The 16,359-nt window shown below is 50.0% G+C and overlaps 1 protein-coding gene across 7 annotated transcripts in view; it reads right to left on the reverse strand.

Moving 5' to 3' along the window:
- DLGAP4 (DLG associated protein 4) overlaps positions 1–16,359 on the reverse strand; it is a 227,761-nt gene that overhangs the window by 151,710 nt on the left and 59,692 nt on the right. For all 7 annotated transcript variants that reach the window (XM_037732794.1, XM_017512532.2, XM_037732790.1 and 4 more), the window contains exon 2: positions 15,189–15,419. The gene's annotated coding sequence lies outside the window, so the exon portion shown is untranslated. The remainder of the gene's footprint in view (positions 1–15,188; positions 15,420–16,359) is intronic.

Below are 16,359 nucleotides of genomic sequence, written 5' to 3' on the forward strand. Positions count from 1 at the left end.
AGACAGTTAATTTAGACTTACAATAGTGTACCAAAAAGAAAAAAAAAAAAAAAAGCCAGGCACAGTGGCACTACTCAGGAGGCTAAGGCAGCAGGATTCTTTGAGCCCAGGTACTCAAGGCTGCAGTAAGCTCTGATGGCCCCACTGCATTCCAGTCTGGGAGACAGAGCAAGACTCTATTTCAGAAAAAGAAAAAGAAAACCAAGGTTCCGATGGGCCAAGAAATCTCTCAAAGGTCACACAGCCAAACAAGTGACAAAACCAGATCTCTGCCCTCAAATTCCAGGCTGCTTCTCCACCTCCAGACCTCCCATAATTACAATCATCCTCATCTCTCACCTTCAGGTACCCAGCACAGCTTGCCAACATCCAGTGCTGGATGCTGTATGCCCAGCTGGCTAGCTGTCAACAAGCTGCCAGACTCAGATACTGGGGTGGGCAAGGATGGAAGCAGGGCCCAGATTCTTTGCCCTCCTGGGACCCCATGCGATTTCAAGGGGCCCAGATGCAGCCCACTCCCATTCCTGCAACAGCTGCCTCCTCTCCTAACATGGCAAGGAGAAACCCCCACCCCAGCTCTGTATCAGCCTCCTAAACATACAGAAGAGCAGAGCTCATGAAACACGTGCCACCATCATCACCAGCATCGGTGACAGCCCCACCAGGTCCCATCATACCTGTCATACAGGTGAGAAAATGGAAGCCCAAGGACTGGAATGGACTTACCCCAGGACACCTGAACAGAATGTTTTCAGGACTCTAGAATCCTCCAGTGCCTCTATCCCCAGACTGGGGGCTCAATGAAGGCAGGAGTCTCAACATTCTTGTTCACTGCTAGGTCCACAGGACCCACCTCAAGGTCCACAACAAAGTGACTTTCTTTCCCTGCTTCTTCTGAAGGGAGGGACAATGTGTCACCCACTTTCTCTAACCAATCCAGAGTCTCGTATGTAGTAAGCCCCTAGTAGGTGTTTTTTAAACTATATAATTCATTCAATAAATATTTATTTTGTGCCTAGTGTGTCCCAGCCATTGCTTTAGGTGGAGAAACCACAGCGGTGAGAAAACACAGACAAAAATCCTCTGTTTTGACACTGATTGAAATAGAGTGAATTTGTTTCCTTGTCCATCCTCCCTACCTGTGGTGAGTGCCAAAGGGGCAGGGACGGTCACTGTCACACCCAGTACTGTGTTCAGTGCCCAAAACACAATATATGCTTGCTGAATGAATGAATGAATGAATGAATACATGTAGGTAGAGTAGTAGAATAAAGGCAGCCACCATTTATTGAGAGGTTGCCGATTATTTTATGCACATTAAATATCTCTTGGAATCTTTCCCTGTGAGGTGAGTACTTTGAGGTGGATCATGCTAGCTATCCTGGTAGCTATTCTTCCCTTTTGCCTTATAGAAGGGCCCAGTTAGAAATATTCACTTCATCAGCTTCCCTTGCAGGTAGGGTGGCCATGTGACCAAATCTGGGAAAAGAGATATAGGCAAAAATCCACTAAGTGGGGCTTCCAGGAAATCTTTGTTTTCCTGGTAAGAAAAGGAAACTCGGGAAGCATGGAGGCTTTACTCTCCTTTTCCTGCCTGAAATTCAGATGCAGCATATGGCGGTGGAGCAGCCATTTTGTAGCCATGAAAATGAAAGATGCATGCTAAGGATGGCAGAGGCCTGCCTCAGCCTCCCAAATAGCTGGGAATATAGACATGTGCCACTATGCCTGGCTAATTATTACTTTTTAAATTATTATTTTTTTGAGACAGGGTCTCACTTTGTGACCCAGGCTGGAGTGCAGTGGTGTCATCTTGGCTCACTGCAGCCTTGACCTCCCGGGCTCAAGTGATCCTCTCATTTCAGCCCCCCAGGTAGCTGGGACTATAGGCACACACCACCACATCTGCCTTTTTTTTTTTTTTTTTGTAGAGGTGGGGTTTTGCCATGTTGCCGAGGCTGGTCTAATTTTTGTTTTGTAGAGATGGGGTCTTGCTATGTTGCCCAGGCTGGAATGCAGTAGCATGATCACAGCTTGCTGTAACCTTGAACTCCTGAGCTCACATGATTCTCCCACTGCAGTCCCCTGAGCAGTTCAAACTACAGGTGCCTGCCACTATGCTTAGCTAATTGTTAAATTTTTCTGTAGAGACAGAGGCTCACTATGTTGCCCAGGCTAGTCTCAAATTCTTGACCTCAAGTGATTCTCCCACCTTGGTCTCCCAAAGTGCTGGGATTACAGGTATGAGCCACAGCCCTGAGATTCTTGTTACATGAGAAGAATAGCCTTCTGGGTATTTATACAAATGTTACTTGTTTTCTTCTGTTACATGCAGCCAAATGCAATTCCAAATGATTCTGTATTATGATAACAGGAGAGGTTTAGGGAGGTCAAATGAATTTCCCAAAGTCACACAGCAAGTAAGCAGATCTGGAATTGGTGGCTGGGTTGAATGCCAAAGTCTGTGCTCACTCCACCTGTGTGCTATCCTTCCCACCTGCAGTACCAGGCTGCCAGGAAGCCCCTCTCCACAACCACCACTGAGCTCTCCTCTAAAACTCTTCCTGACTGCCCTGAGGTCTGGCTCTAAGTTTCCCTGATGCTTCTCTCTTACCAGATCCCATCTGAGCTACACACAGGTCCAGATCCTCCTTTCAAAACATATGTGCCTCGAGTCCCAGGATTCCACTCAGAGCCTGACCCTGTGAGATGCTCTGTGCTCAGCCACCACTCCCTAGTCCAGAATTCCCCTCAACTGTTCCAATAGCATGCAGTGCAGATGCTCAAGCCATCTCTGTAGACAGGTCTCCTGGTTCCATCTCTTACCCCTGACAATGTCCCCCACACACCACAGAATAATCTTCAAGAGCATCTCTCATGGGCGCCTGGCCCTTGAGGCCTCCAGGGTCTGGGTCCGGCCACCTTTGCAACCTTTGTTCTCACTGCCCCCTCTGCCTCCTGCCACTTTGCCCACCCAGCATTCGCAGGGCCAGCTCCAGTGTGTGCTTGAGGCGACAAAGAGGCCCTCTCTGACCACCCTGTCTCCAGCAGGTGTCCACTACCACTGTCCTGTGGCTCCCTCTCTCTTGGCACCTGGGACTATTTGAGCGTAACCCAGAGCGTTGCTAGCTTACTGCTGGCCCGTTTGCCGTTGCCTCTCCGTCCCGGAACCAGAGCTTGTTGAGGGCAGGAAGCGTGCCCATCTTTTCCACCCATTTCCCCAGTCCCTGGCACAAGGCCCGGTACTTGAGCTCAATCAGGAGGTGCTGAATGAAGCTCAAACTTGCTTCCTACGCTTTCCCGCCACCCACTTTCTACTCCAGCCAAACAGAACTACTCCAGCTTCCCCGAACCCTCCTACTGTGGCTGACACCCAAGTGTCTCTCGGACTCTGCCTCCAGCCAGGCCCGCAGAGAGCCCAGGCCTTGCCGGGCCTTCCTCTTCCCTTTCACCCATCAAAACCAAGCAGAGGGGAATTCCAGATTCTGATGGGATGAATGAGATTTTGGGACATAGGTGCTCGTGTGTGTGTGTGTGTGTGTGTGTGTGTGTGTGTGTGTGTATGGGGGGACTGGCCATCTACATTCTACGCTGAATGTGGCAGCCTCTGCTTGTCCTTCCCCTTGCATTTCTGCCAGTGGTTACACCAATTTAAGTCTGAAATGCCTCTATTTTCCTTGAGCAGCCACAGCTGCAGGAAAGAAGGGAAAAAACATTCACATTTACTGAACCCCTATTAAGTGCTAGGCGCCATTCTAGCCCAAATAATAATGAAAACAAGGATGATGATGATAATAGTGGCTAATATTTGTTGTGCATTTAGCATATGCCAGGCACCATCCATCCTAAGGCTTTTAACCGACAGATCTTATTATTAGCCCCATTTTACAGATGAAGAAAAAGAGGCTCAGAGATGTGGAGTCACCTGAGATCATAGAGACAGGAAGTGGTCTGGAGCTCAGGTATCTACCATCCCAAACCTGCTCCTCTGCCAGGCTGAGCAGGGTGACACCCAGGTGTCTTGGCATGGGGGGAGGAGCTTCCCCTTGTAACTCCAGCTGCCTCTGAGTGAAAGGCTGGAAGCAGCAACTTCCCGGCGGAGGGGGGATCTCCTGGGGGAAGGCTGGGCTGGTAAGACTTACCCTAATCAGCAAGGCTGTAGAACAGTGCTCCAGCCCCCTGCAGGACCAGGCCCAAGGAGTCGCAGGGTGGACGGAAGTCGCTGAGCCTGGGCTCTGCTTCCCCAGTAAGGCTGAAGATTTTCCCAAAAGCCTGGGCCAAATTTATCTGCCAATCCCCCGAAGAGCTGATTCCAGCGTCTGTCTGGAAATGTCAGCCCGTGTGGTTGGAGGAACGCGGGGAGAGTTTTCCTCTAAATAGCAGGAAGCATATGGGAGGCGGATGGCATCCGCCGCCCCAACCTGCCAACTCTTGCTCAAGTGGGAGCTAAAAGGGGCCCAGAAGGGTCTGGAAATCCCACCACCTCCCAGGGAGGTTGAAGGGGGAGCTGGAGACAGAGATGGTGGCAATGAGAAGGGCAGAAAGCGGGTCCCGAAGGGCAGGCAGGCAGGAGCACCCTGACGAGCAGAGGCGCCTGAGGCTCTCAGATGGAAGTGACACGCCTAGGAATCTAGCGCAACATCCCCAGTAATAATAGCCACCATTCACCGAGCACTTGAAATGCGCCAAATCTGGGTTAAGCACTTTATTTGGATGATTTCACTTAAACTTTGCAACCAACTCTAAGATGGGGGCTGCTGTTATCCTCGTATTACAATGAGGAAACCAAGGTTCAGAGAAGGAAGGACCTGAAATCAGACACCCTCTGGGCTGGAAAGGACCTTTCAGATCCTCAGCTGAATCACAAATCCTCTACAGACTCTCTGCCAAGCTGTGGTGCAGCTGCTGCTTGAACACTCCTAGTGATGAGGAGCTTGCTACCTACCACCCAAGCTAGCCCATCTGCAGAGAATTCTTTGTTTCCAAAAGGTTTTTCTAGCCTAAGCTGTGATCTCCTTCCCTAGAGCTTTTCCTGTGAGTATCAGGCGCAGACCCTGCCTCCCGCAAAAGTGATGGAAAGGCAGGGAGCTAGGCCCCTCTCTGGTTTCCCTTCTCCAGGTGACACACTCCAGGTCCTCACACAGCTGCCCAAGCACGGATCTGGAGCTCCAGTGCCATCCAGCTCTCTCACCCACCTCTGCCCCTGGACCATGGTAACCAGAACAGCCTCCAGTCACCAAGCACTTCCTATGTGCCAGGCACTGTGGAGAACCTGCCCTTAACACACTCTCCTCCAACCTTCTCCACAATGCCTGGGGTGGTACTATCATCACCTCAGCGTTACATAGGAGAAAACTGAGGCTCTGCAAGGGGAATAGACTTGTCCTAGTCATTCAGCAGAGATGCAGGATCCTAGAGGCCTCACCAGGCTGCTGCTCCAAGCCTCATGAAGCTGAAGAGGTTCCTGCGGGCCCCACCTGGGGACACTGACCCAGGCTTTGCCAGGATTCATCTCAACACAAGTCAACAGGGCCCCAAGCCCATGCCACCCTCCTAACCCTCTCTCTCCTGTTGAGTAGCACCCAGTCCCCAATTTTTGTTGAATCACCCCGCTAAATGCCCCTCTGTGCCATCCTCATGGTCTTGTCCTACCCACTGTCACCTCCAAGACCAGCCCAGGATCTTGGTTTATTTAAAAATATATATATTTTAAAGAGACAAGGTCTCTGCTGGGCACAGTAGCTTAAGCCTGTAATCCCAGCAATTTGGGAAATCAAGGCAGGAGGATCGCTTGAGCCCAGGAGTTAGAGGTTGTAGTGAGCCCTTATCATGCCACTGGACTCACAGCCTGGGCAACAGATCAAGAGACACTGTCCAGAGACAGCCAGCCAGCCAGCCAGCCAGCCAGACACACACACACACACACACACACACACACACACACACACACACACACAGAGAGAGAGAGAGAGAGAGAGAGAGAGAGAGAGAAACAGAGAGAGAGAAAGAGAAACAGAGAGAGAGAGAGACAGAGAGAGAGACAGAGAGAGTTGATCTGTCACCCAGGCTGGAGTACAGTGGTGGGATCATAGCTCACTGCAGCCTTGAACTCCTGGACAAAGCCAGGATCTTTCCAACACCCAGACCTAACCTGCCTTTGGGTCGCTTTTATCCTAAGGGTCAAATTCAAACTCCTCAGCCCAATAGTTGAGGCCTTTTAAGCTCCAGCCTTGGCCGACCTCTCTAGTCCTGGGTCTCCCCAACATCCACCCCTCACACCCTCCCACCTAACAGCTAAACAGGTGGCAGGTGAGAGCTTCACAGAGCCCCTCCCAGTTGCTTCTCCATGGAGAATCCCTATTCATCCTTCAACACTGCTTGGAGGAACAGAATCAACTGCTTTGGCTCTGGAGATCCCTGAGTGATCAGCACCTACCTCTCATCTCTCATGCCTCACCTGTCATCACTGACGGAGATGCCTCTCTCCTGGGCTGAACTGAAAATTTCCCCTGGGCAGGGGCAGCTCTGATTCGTCCCTGTAGCTCCACGTCTAGTGCAGCACCAGGCACATGGTAGGCACAGATAAATGTCTGTGGAGTGTGGGGATAAATGACCAAATGAAGACCGTGGGGCATGATAAAGTTAGAGATGACCCATGAAACACAGCTTGTGCGAGTCATAACTTTGCTATATTGGAAACAAAAGATGCTGTTGTTAAAACAGTCACAAAACATCTGAGGATTTAGAAGGGAATCAGGGGATGATCTGGGAATGACTGGAGTTTCCAGAAAAAAAGCTGCCCAAACCCAAGTAGGTGAAGCGACCAGATCCCACCTGCAGGGTGGCAGAAGATGAGGAGTAGGGCCATGGAGGAGGTGAGGGCAGAGAGACTGGGTCCATGTCCCAGCCCTGCCTCCAACTTGCTCTGTGTTGTCACATAGGCGGCTTGGCCTCTCTAAGCCTCAGTTTCCTTCTGTGTAAAACACAGGGGGAATTTGGAAAATTAACTGAGGCAGCAGATGTGTGTCTAAAGGCCTAAATACTTCCTTTATTGTCAAGGTAATGGGACTGTCTCTGCCCTCCATTCAAACTCCCAGCAGGGTTTGCAGACATCCAGGGCTTCCTAATCTTGGACCCCCCTGACCTGGAAATGCAGGCTTCTGCCTGCCCTCCCAGCAGTCATTTGGGGGACAGCCCTCAGTGTCTTGAGCAGTACCAGAATTGTGGGCTTTGTCTTGTGAAGAAGCTTTCTAACTAGCAGTGGAGAAAATGCATGGTGAGCTCCCCATCTCTGGAGGTAAGCAAGCAGTGTCTGGGCATCTCAGGACAGGAATTCTGACTCAGGGTGGGAAGGAATTTAGGCCAGTAGATATCTAAGGCTCCCTTGAGGAGTTCTTTTTCTCCCTCCTCACGTGGGGCCTCGATCTAACTCCTCCAGGCTATGCTTTCAGCACAAGACAGAGTGACCTCACTGACACTTCCCTCATCCCACAATATCCCCCAAAGGCTCCCCACCGCCTTCAGGATCAAGTTCAAGTTACTACCCTGGCATTCAAGGCTCCTGTGGTCTGAGCCTGGCTCCTCTCATCCTATAGTTGCACCCCCACCACATGCTCTGGGCCTTTGACACATTGTTTTTCTTGCCTGTAACATTCTTCCGGCACTCTGCTTGGCTTCTCAGTTTAGGCATCATCTCCTCCAGGAAGGCTTCCTTGCTCCCAGGCTGGCCTTTTCCTTCCCACAGCTCCTGTATGCACATCCACCTTAGCACCACTCACATTTCAATGAATGACCAAATGAAGACCGTGGGGCATGATAAAGTTAGATATGACCCATGAAACACAGCTTATGTTTCATCCTCCAAAGACTGCATTCGTTTAGAGGGCCAGGACAGCTCCCTTCCAGGACAGAGAGGGTCACTGTCTCCTGAGCGAAATCAGTACTTCGGCGATTCCAATGTTCTGACTCCAAGAAAGTCTAAGGCTGCCCCAGTGAACTTCTGAAAGTAAGATCTGGGTTCAGGACTCCTTTTTTTTTCTTTTTTTTTTTTTTTTTTTTTTTTTTTTTTTTTTTTTTTCTCTCTCTCTCTTTTTTTTTTTTTTTTTTTTTTGAGACGGAGTCTTTCACCCAGGCTGTAGTGCAGTGGCACGATCTTGATTCACTGCAAAACCTCCGCCTCCCGCATTCAAGAGATTCTCCCACCTCAACCACACAAATAGCTGGGATTACAGGGCTGGCCACCACACTGGATTTATTTTTGTATTTTTAGTAGAGACAGGGTTTCACTATGTTGGCCAGGCTGGTCTTGAACTCCTGACCTCAGGTGATCCACCCGCCTCAGCCTCCCAAAGTGCTGAGATTACAGGCATGAGCCACCACACCTGGCCAGGACCCCTTTCAGTAAGTGCTTTTTTGTTTTTCTGATTATGAAAATCACGCATTTTGGGGAATTCAGATAATTACAGGAGGTAGGGGTTGCTGGGTTCGGCCACCATTTGGTCTACTTTAGGCCATAGCCTACATTTACTTTTGGGGAATCTACTTTTCTCTACTCTCCACTCCTGAGGTTCCAGCGGTGTTGACTCCACCCCCAGCTGGGGTGGATAGCATACATAGGCCCAGGCTACCAATCAGAGTGCTGAATTCCCCCTAGCAACAGCAACTGATTGAGGGTTGGGCACATCCCACAAATTTGACCAATCAAGGCCAAGACTCAGTTCTGGGACTTGAGTTTGAGCAATCGGGGAAAAAATTCTTGCTTATTTCTTTGGATAGGTATCTTATTACCTGTACGTGAGAGTTTAATGAGAAAATGGGAATAATCCAGAGAGAGCCGAGTTGAGAAACTGAGAAAAATCAGGTCCCGGTGGCCCCCAAGCCCCTGGATCCAGCTGCGCCTGAAGCCATCTGACCTCTGAACTTTATAGTTACAAGTCAATAAAATCCATTTTTGTTTAAACTAGTTTGGGGTGGGTTTTCTGTCACCTTACTTGGAAAAAAACTCTTAATGATATGAACAAAAATAAAAATAGAGCTCACCTATATATCTTACCATCCAGAGGAAGCCACTATCAACAGTTTAATGATGAACCTTCTGAGCATCTCCCGAGCCAGGAGCATGCATATATTCATATACATTTTCATAACAAAAGTGAAAAAATCAGTAGATATCTAAGTAGATATCCTGTTCCTCTCTGCAAATCCTGACACTCAGGAAAGGCTCCAAATCGAGATGTCACACAACAGACACCCATTTTTAACTTCCTATTTTTCCCCAACAAGGCACCATGGACAAGTTTCCATGTCAACAAATAGAGATTCACAGCCCTGTTTCTATAGCTGCAGAGAATGCCATTGTCTGGCCGGATGTAAGTTATTTAACCAACTCTCACAAATAGAGAATTGGGTTGTTTCTAATTTATCACTATAATCAAGAAAGGTGCAGTGAACTTACTTGCAAAATGCATATGTTTACACTTGCTGGATTATTTATGACTAAGATTCCACGATTCCAAGAGTTTGACTACACGAGTGTATGTTGTTCTGCCTGAGATTTAAGATTCTCTTTGTGGCTGTAAAGTAGTATCTCAAGGTGTACTAGTTGTAAAAAAAAAAAAAAAAAAGGAAATCCTGGGCCAGGTGTCCCCATCACAGTGTCTCTGGCAAGGATGCTCAGTGGTAGATGCGAGGGAGGTGGTGGGGAGGGAGGTGGGGCATTGGGTGGTGCTAACCTGAGGTCCAGCTGGTCCTGTGCCTAGCCAAGCTGACCACCACCCTTGACCTTGTCTCCCAACTGGGTCTGACTCCCACTGATGGAGGGAGAGGTAAGCCTGGGGAGCCCTGGCAGAACATGGTAGGTGCCACCTCAGGCAGTCACAGTTGTCACGGCAGCAGCACCATCAGGGATGCAGCCTGGGCACTGCCCTAGCACTCCACATGTTTTCACTCACTTAAGCCCCATGCCCACCCTCCGATGCTATTCTTATCTCTGTTTTTCAGAAGAGGAAACTCAGTCTTAGAGAGGGCGGGTGACTTCTCTAAGGTCACATAGTCAAAGGGATGACCCAGATCTGCTGATTCCCCAGCCCATGCCTTATCCCATTGAGGTGGATAGCAGGAGAGAAGAAGTACCCTAGGCAAGACCATGAGAACCCTAAAATCCTCTGTTCCTCACCACAAGTCCTAAAACTCAGGAAAGACTCCAAATCTAGAAAAGTAGAAAGAAGAACCAAAGATCACCCATGCCCTCACTTCCCAGGAGGAGCATTGTGCAGTTTTCAGAAACACACATAATTCTTACAGAAATGATATAATGCTACCCATGCTGTTTTATAACCTCTTTAAAAAAAAAAAACTCTACGACACACTATGAAGTTCTTTATGCAACAATAAATTTAGCTCCGCGGCCCCGTTTCTAACAGCTGCAGCAGGTGCCACTGTGTGGCTGCAGTAAAATGGCTTTAACTGGTCCCGTGGTGATGGACAAATGGGTTGTCCCCAGTTGTCCTGCTAACAGCAACAATGTTATATGAGCACTGTCCAGCATGGCTGGATCCATGTCATCCTTTTGGGTCTCAGGTCAAATGCCATCTCCTTAGAGAGGGCCATCCTGGACAGTGCCATGTCACACAGGTCTCCTACCCAGTTAATCTTCATGATGTCACCATGCTAATTTCCCTCACTGCGCCAATGGAGCCTCTGCTCATTCTGTTTGTGTCTTTGGGTGACTGTATAATATCTGTCCCTCCCCAAGCCTGTGTGCTCTGGGAAGGGTGTGGACTGGCAGGGACTAGACTCAAGAGATGTCCTTGGAACACATGAATGAAGAGATGCCCTCTCAGCACAGCATGCCCCGCTCCACGACATGTCCTCAGCCTCAGTTCAGGACCCCACAGAGCTGCCTTGGAACTTGCTTCCAGCCATGTGCTGCTTGGAGCATCTATGCCCAGATGCCTGCCCTGCCAGGGACCCCATAACAAGCAAGGCTTTCTGCACGCACATGATACAAAGTGCTGGAGTCTGGCAGAGCAGCTCCACTACCCACTGGCTGTGTGGACTTAGGCCTCAGTCCCCTCATCTGTAAAATGGGGCCAATACTGCTAATCTCACAAAGTTGTTCTGAAGATTAAAGGTAACAAATGTGCTTAGCACATAATAGGTCCTCAGAAAATTGCTGTTTGCCCCTACTCCTGATCCAGTGAGTTCAGAGGTGGGTCTGACCCTGTCTCACCTGGGTGGACTGTTTACCTTTAAACAAATTTTATGTCATTTATTTACTTACTAAGAGACGAAGTCTTGCTCTGTTGCCCAGGCTAAGGTACAGTGGCATGATCATAGCTCACTGCAGCCTCTAACTTTTGGGCTCAAGCAATCCTCCTACCTCAGTCTCCTGAGTAGCTAGGACTACCAGTACCCATCACCATGCCTGGCTAATTTTTTTCATTTTTTTGGAGAAAGGGGTCTTCCTATGTTGCCTAGGCTGGTCTTGAACTCTTGGCCTCAAGCCATTCTCCCACCTCATTCTTTTATTACTTTAGATGAGACCTGAGTATGCCTTGGCCTTCTCCCCGGGGCTGTCCCTAGGAATGTCCCACTCCTATCCTTTAATACTCTTTGTTTGTTTTTTGAAACAGGGTCTTCCTCTGTCACCCAGGCTGGAGTGCAGTGGTACAATCTAAGGTCACTATAACCTCTGCCTCCTGGGCTCAAGTGATCCTCCCACATCAGCCTCCCAAGTAGCTGGGACTACAGGTACATGCCGCCACACTCAGCCATTTATTTTATTTATTTATTTATTTATTTTTGGTAGAGATGAGGTCTCACTATATTGCCCAGGCTAATCTTGAACTCCTGGGCTCAAGCAACTCTTCCTACCTCAGCCTCCCAAAGTGCTGGGATTATAGGCATTAGCCATTGCACCCGGTTCCTTGACACTTGTTAAACAGCTAAATGCTCTGCTCTGACCCCTTGGTGATTCCCAGGCCCATCATCTGCTGTCTATGACTGCACATACCTGCCTGGCCTCCCAAGCCTTAAAAGTTCAAGAGGCACAGACATGTCTGAGGCACAAATGGAGGAGCCCCTGACCCTTTGTGGGGAACTTCCTGGCCCCTGATCCTTGCACATGGGGCTTGAGTCAGTGTGGTTTCTCATCTCACTTCCTTCACTCTTGGGCAGCATGACAAGTAACTTTACCTCTCCAAGCCTCACTTTCCTCCTCTGTAAAATGGGCAGAATAAGAGAATCCAGGAGGATTCAAGGAGACAAAAGGTAAAATGGTTAGCAAACAGCCTGTTAGTAAGTGCTCAATAAACGTTAGATATTATTGTTACAATTGTTTTTATCCTTTTTACTGTGATATGTGACATAGAGGGAAAAATGCACAAAACAAAAATGTTTAGTGCAATAAAGTATCAAAAGGAAATAGTCATGTAACCACCACCCAGGTCACTGCTGGCCCCTCAGAAACCCCCTGAGGTTCTCCTCCCAATCCTTTGCCTTCTTTTCTCCACCAAGGCAATCCTTTTCCAGCCTTTATTGTGCCATTACTATTATGATTTTACCTTTTTATTTATTTATTGAGACAGAGTCTCACACTGCTGCCTGGGCTGGAGTGCAATGGCGTGATCTCAGCTCACTGCAACCTCCACCTCCTGGGTTCACGTGATCCTCGTGCCTCGGCTTCCCAAGTAGCTGGGATTACGGCGCCCACCACCACACCCGGCTAATTTTTTGTATTTTTTTTAGTGGAGATGGGGTTTCACTATGTTGGCCAGATTGGTCTCAAACTCCTGACCTCATGATCTGCCCATTTCGGCCTCCCAAAGTGCTGGGATTACAGGTGTGAGCCACTGCGCCCAGCCTATTTCTTTTCTTTTGAGACAGTCTTGCTCTGTTAGCCAGGCTGGAGTGCAGTGGCATGATCTCAGCTCACTGCAACCTCTGTCTCCCAGGCTCAAGCAATTCTCCTGCCTCAGCCTCCTGGGTAGCTGTGATTACAGGGGTGTGCCACCATGCCTAGCTAATTTTTGTATTTTTAGTAGAGACAGGGTTTCACCATGTTGGCCAGGCTGGTCTCAAACTCCTGACCTCAGGTAATCCTTTTGCATTGGCCTCTCAAAGTGTTGGGATTACAGGCATGAGCCACTGTGCCAGGCTGCCGTTACTATTATTAATAAGTGGATGAAAAAAATAAATGACTGTGTGGCCACTCTGCTGTGATCCAGCCAGGTACCCAGGTCTTAGGACCTGGCACTCCTGGCTGCCTCTGCCCTGGAGACACCTCATCCCATTTCCCAGCTCCAGCTTCGTCTGTTCTTTAAATAACCAGCTTGTTAGCAAAATAGCAGCAGTAACACCTCCCTCACTGCCGCCCAGGCCTCCATCTTTCCACGCAATGCTGAAGGCTGCTCACCCAGCTCGTGCCAAGGAATCCCGTTCTCCGTCACTGGGCCACACACGCCAGGGGCTGTCTGCTTAGCTGCGTCCTCAGAGCCTGGCCCAGTGGGTGGAAGTGGGCACTGGATGGCAGTAATTTTCAGGAAAGACTGGGCTGTTAACAGGTGAGCCCTCACCCCCAGGTCCCTGCCTCAGTCTCCCCCTTCAACTTCCACAGGATTATGGGGAGTTTAACTGAGATAATGAGAAACACAAAGCATTTAGCACAATGCCAGATATATAGTAATTGCTCAAGAAATGCTTGCTGTTATTCAGCTGGTCCTCATTACACATTTAGTCCCTGGAGAGGCCCTTGCATTTCTTGAGCACAATAAGGAGTGTTTGCAAATGATTAAACCCCACAGACACTCACAGCTCTCAGACCAAGCTGTCCTTATCACCTTTCCTGCACCAGCTTCTCAGCCAAAAGCAACAGCTATCTGCAGCCGCAACAATAGACTAGGAGCTGGTTCAGGGGAGCCAGGTTGGAGGGCGGCTAATTAATGGGGCCCTTTTCATGGTTAGTCATAATAAGGCTGGCGCCACCCCAGCATGTAGCTCCTTGTTCTCATGGAAGCACTTCTACATACATTATCTACAGTGAACTTCACAGGTTTTAAAAAATGATCCCACGATATTTGCATATTATACATATTTACGAATCTTTTCCCTTTTCATAACCATCCCATCAGGGAAGCCGGGCAGCCTCTGGCAGACGAGAAAATCAGGACCAGAGGGGCTGGCCACCCTGCTGAGGGCATGGGCTCACTGCAAGCCATCTGGGGCAGCAGGCAGTGGTACTGGCCAAAAGGCCAGCAGGCTCTCATGTCCCGCTGCTGTCTGGGTAAAGGGAGGTGAGAGAGGATTCCCTCCTTCTCTCCCTCTTTCCTTCCTTCTACAGTTATTTGCTGGGTACCCACTGTATGCCAGGCATGGGGCCAGCTGCTGGCTGGCCAGAGGGGAATAAAGCGGCTGTTCTTTGTCCTTGTAGAGCAGAGGCCAGAGAAAGAGGCAGATCCTACCCCAGTGGCCCCATGTAGTCCTTAGTGGTGGCTAGGTGAACCTGTGTGTAAGCCCCTTGGCCTGGTTGAGCCTCAGTTTCCTCATCTGTGAACTAGACTGTTGTGCCAGCAGAGCTTTGGGAGGTGGAAGGTGAAGAAAAGATGCAAGCAGCATGGTGAAGTGGTGGCACTGCGGTCACACCCCCAGATACACGGGTCAGAGACGAGGGCGGGCCCAGCACCTCATCTCGTTGTCAAGGTGGGAACTCGAGGAGCATGGGGAGAACAAGCCAGAGGGGCAGGAATGCAGGGCTCCCCAAGATTCAAGAACTCTGAAGTCTCCTCTCAAGCTGCCCTGGGGGTCCTAAAGGTTCCATGGCCTTCAGCACGGCTCCCTTCCTGTCCTGAGCCTATGTGTACCACCTGCCCCCACCTGGTTGGGTGTGGCAAGAGCTGGGCTTTGAGGTGGACAGAGCTGGGCTTGCTGTGCATCCCAGGAAGGTGGCTTCCCCTCTCTGAGGCTAATTCTTCTGGAAAATGGGTATGATCACCACACCCACCTCCTGGTTGTAGGGAGGACTGGCTAAGATGGGCCAGTTGAACTATAAATGGTGCCCAGACATACACAAACTCTCACTGAGGTCCCTCTGCCAGCATGTGGGTGCCAGTGGAAGTGAGGCTGGGCATTTCCCAACTGTGCCAAGCATGGGGGCTGGTGAGGATCCCAGGCCTGTGGACGCAGTTACTTACCAACCAGAGAGCTACGGGCACAGGAAACACGGCAAGCTGTCGGGGCCCAGCAGGTGTCAGCTCAGGAGCGGGCACTGGACTGAGGGCTGGCGCACACATCCCTCTAGGCACTCCATCAGAGGTGCTGGCGGGAAGCAGCTTGGGAAAGGGGCCCTGCCAGTGCCCCAGGGGCCACCAGGTCCTCGTCACACACAGGGCCCCAAGGTTCCTGGCAGGGGGAGGCACGGGTGCCTGCAGGAATGGGGAGGAATGGTGATTAGGAGGTGCTGGAGGTAAGCCCTCCACCTGAGACCCTTGGACTGGCCCTGGGGACATGAGGGAGACGACATGCAGCAGTGGTCACAGAAACCCAAGTGTTTATACAACACTACATTTTCTAGAGCACCCTGGCATCCCGGCTCATGTGGGCACCCACATTGTTTTTTTAAAGGAGTATTTGCATGTCATGCATATTTACGATGCCTCTCCCACCACCCACAGAATCCCCACAGCAGCTGGGAAGCTGGGTTCCAAAGGCTCAAATCCTTCCCTGTCTTGCTTCTCCCTCCTTTTCCCCAGATGGAGGGAGGTGGGAAAGGGGCATGCAGTCCTCAGTTCAAATCCCAGCTCAGCCTCTCACTTGTGGGGTGACGTCAGGGAGGCAGCTTCCCCTTTCTGAGCCTCAGTTTCCCCACCTGCCAAATGGGAACAAGAGTGCCTCCTCTGAAGGATACTGTGAGGACTGAGAAGACAGTGCAGGTGAAATATTTGGCACATAGTATGTGCCACATGGAGGTGGTGATGCAGTGAAGGACCTCTTAGAAGGCCCAATAAAGGCCCTTCTAAGAGGCCCTTCACTGCATCACCACCTCCATGTGGCATGTCTCATGTGACAGCAGAGGGAAGCCAGGTGTCCCTCTCCACCCACTTCCCCTGAACAGCTGTCACTGCTCTTGCCTGGATCTTTAAATCAGCAGCAACCAGGCGGGCGCAGTGGTTCATGCCTATAATCCCAGCACTCTGGGAGGCCAAGGCGGGCGGACCACTTGAGGTCATGAGTTTGAGACCAGCCTGGCCAACATGGTGAAACCCTGTCTCTATCAAAAATACAAAAATTAGCTGGTCATGGTGGCGTGTGCCTGTAATCCCAGCTACTCAGGAGGCTGAGGCAGAAGAATTGCTTGAACCTCCC

The sequence above is a fragment of the Cebus imitator genome, unplaced genomic scaffold (assembly GCF_001604975.1).
Source record: "Cebus imitator isolate Cc_AM_T3 unplaced genomic scaffold, Cebus_imitator-1.0 Scaffold18, whole genome shotgun sequence".
Lineage (NCBI taxonomy): Eukaryota > Metazoa > Chordata > Mammalia > Primates > Cebidae > Cebus > Cebus imitator.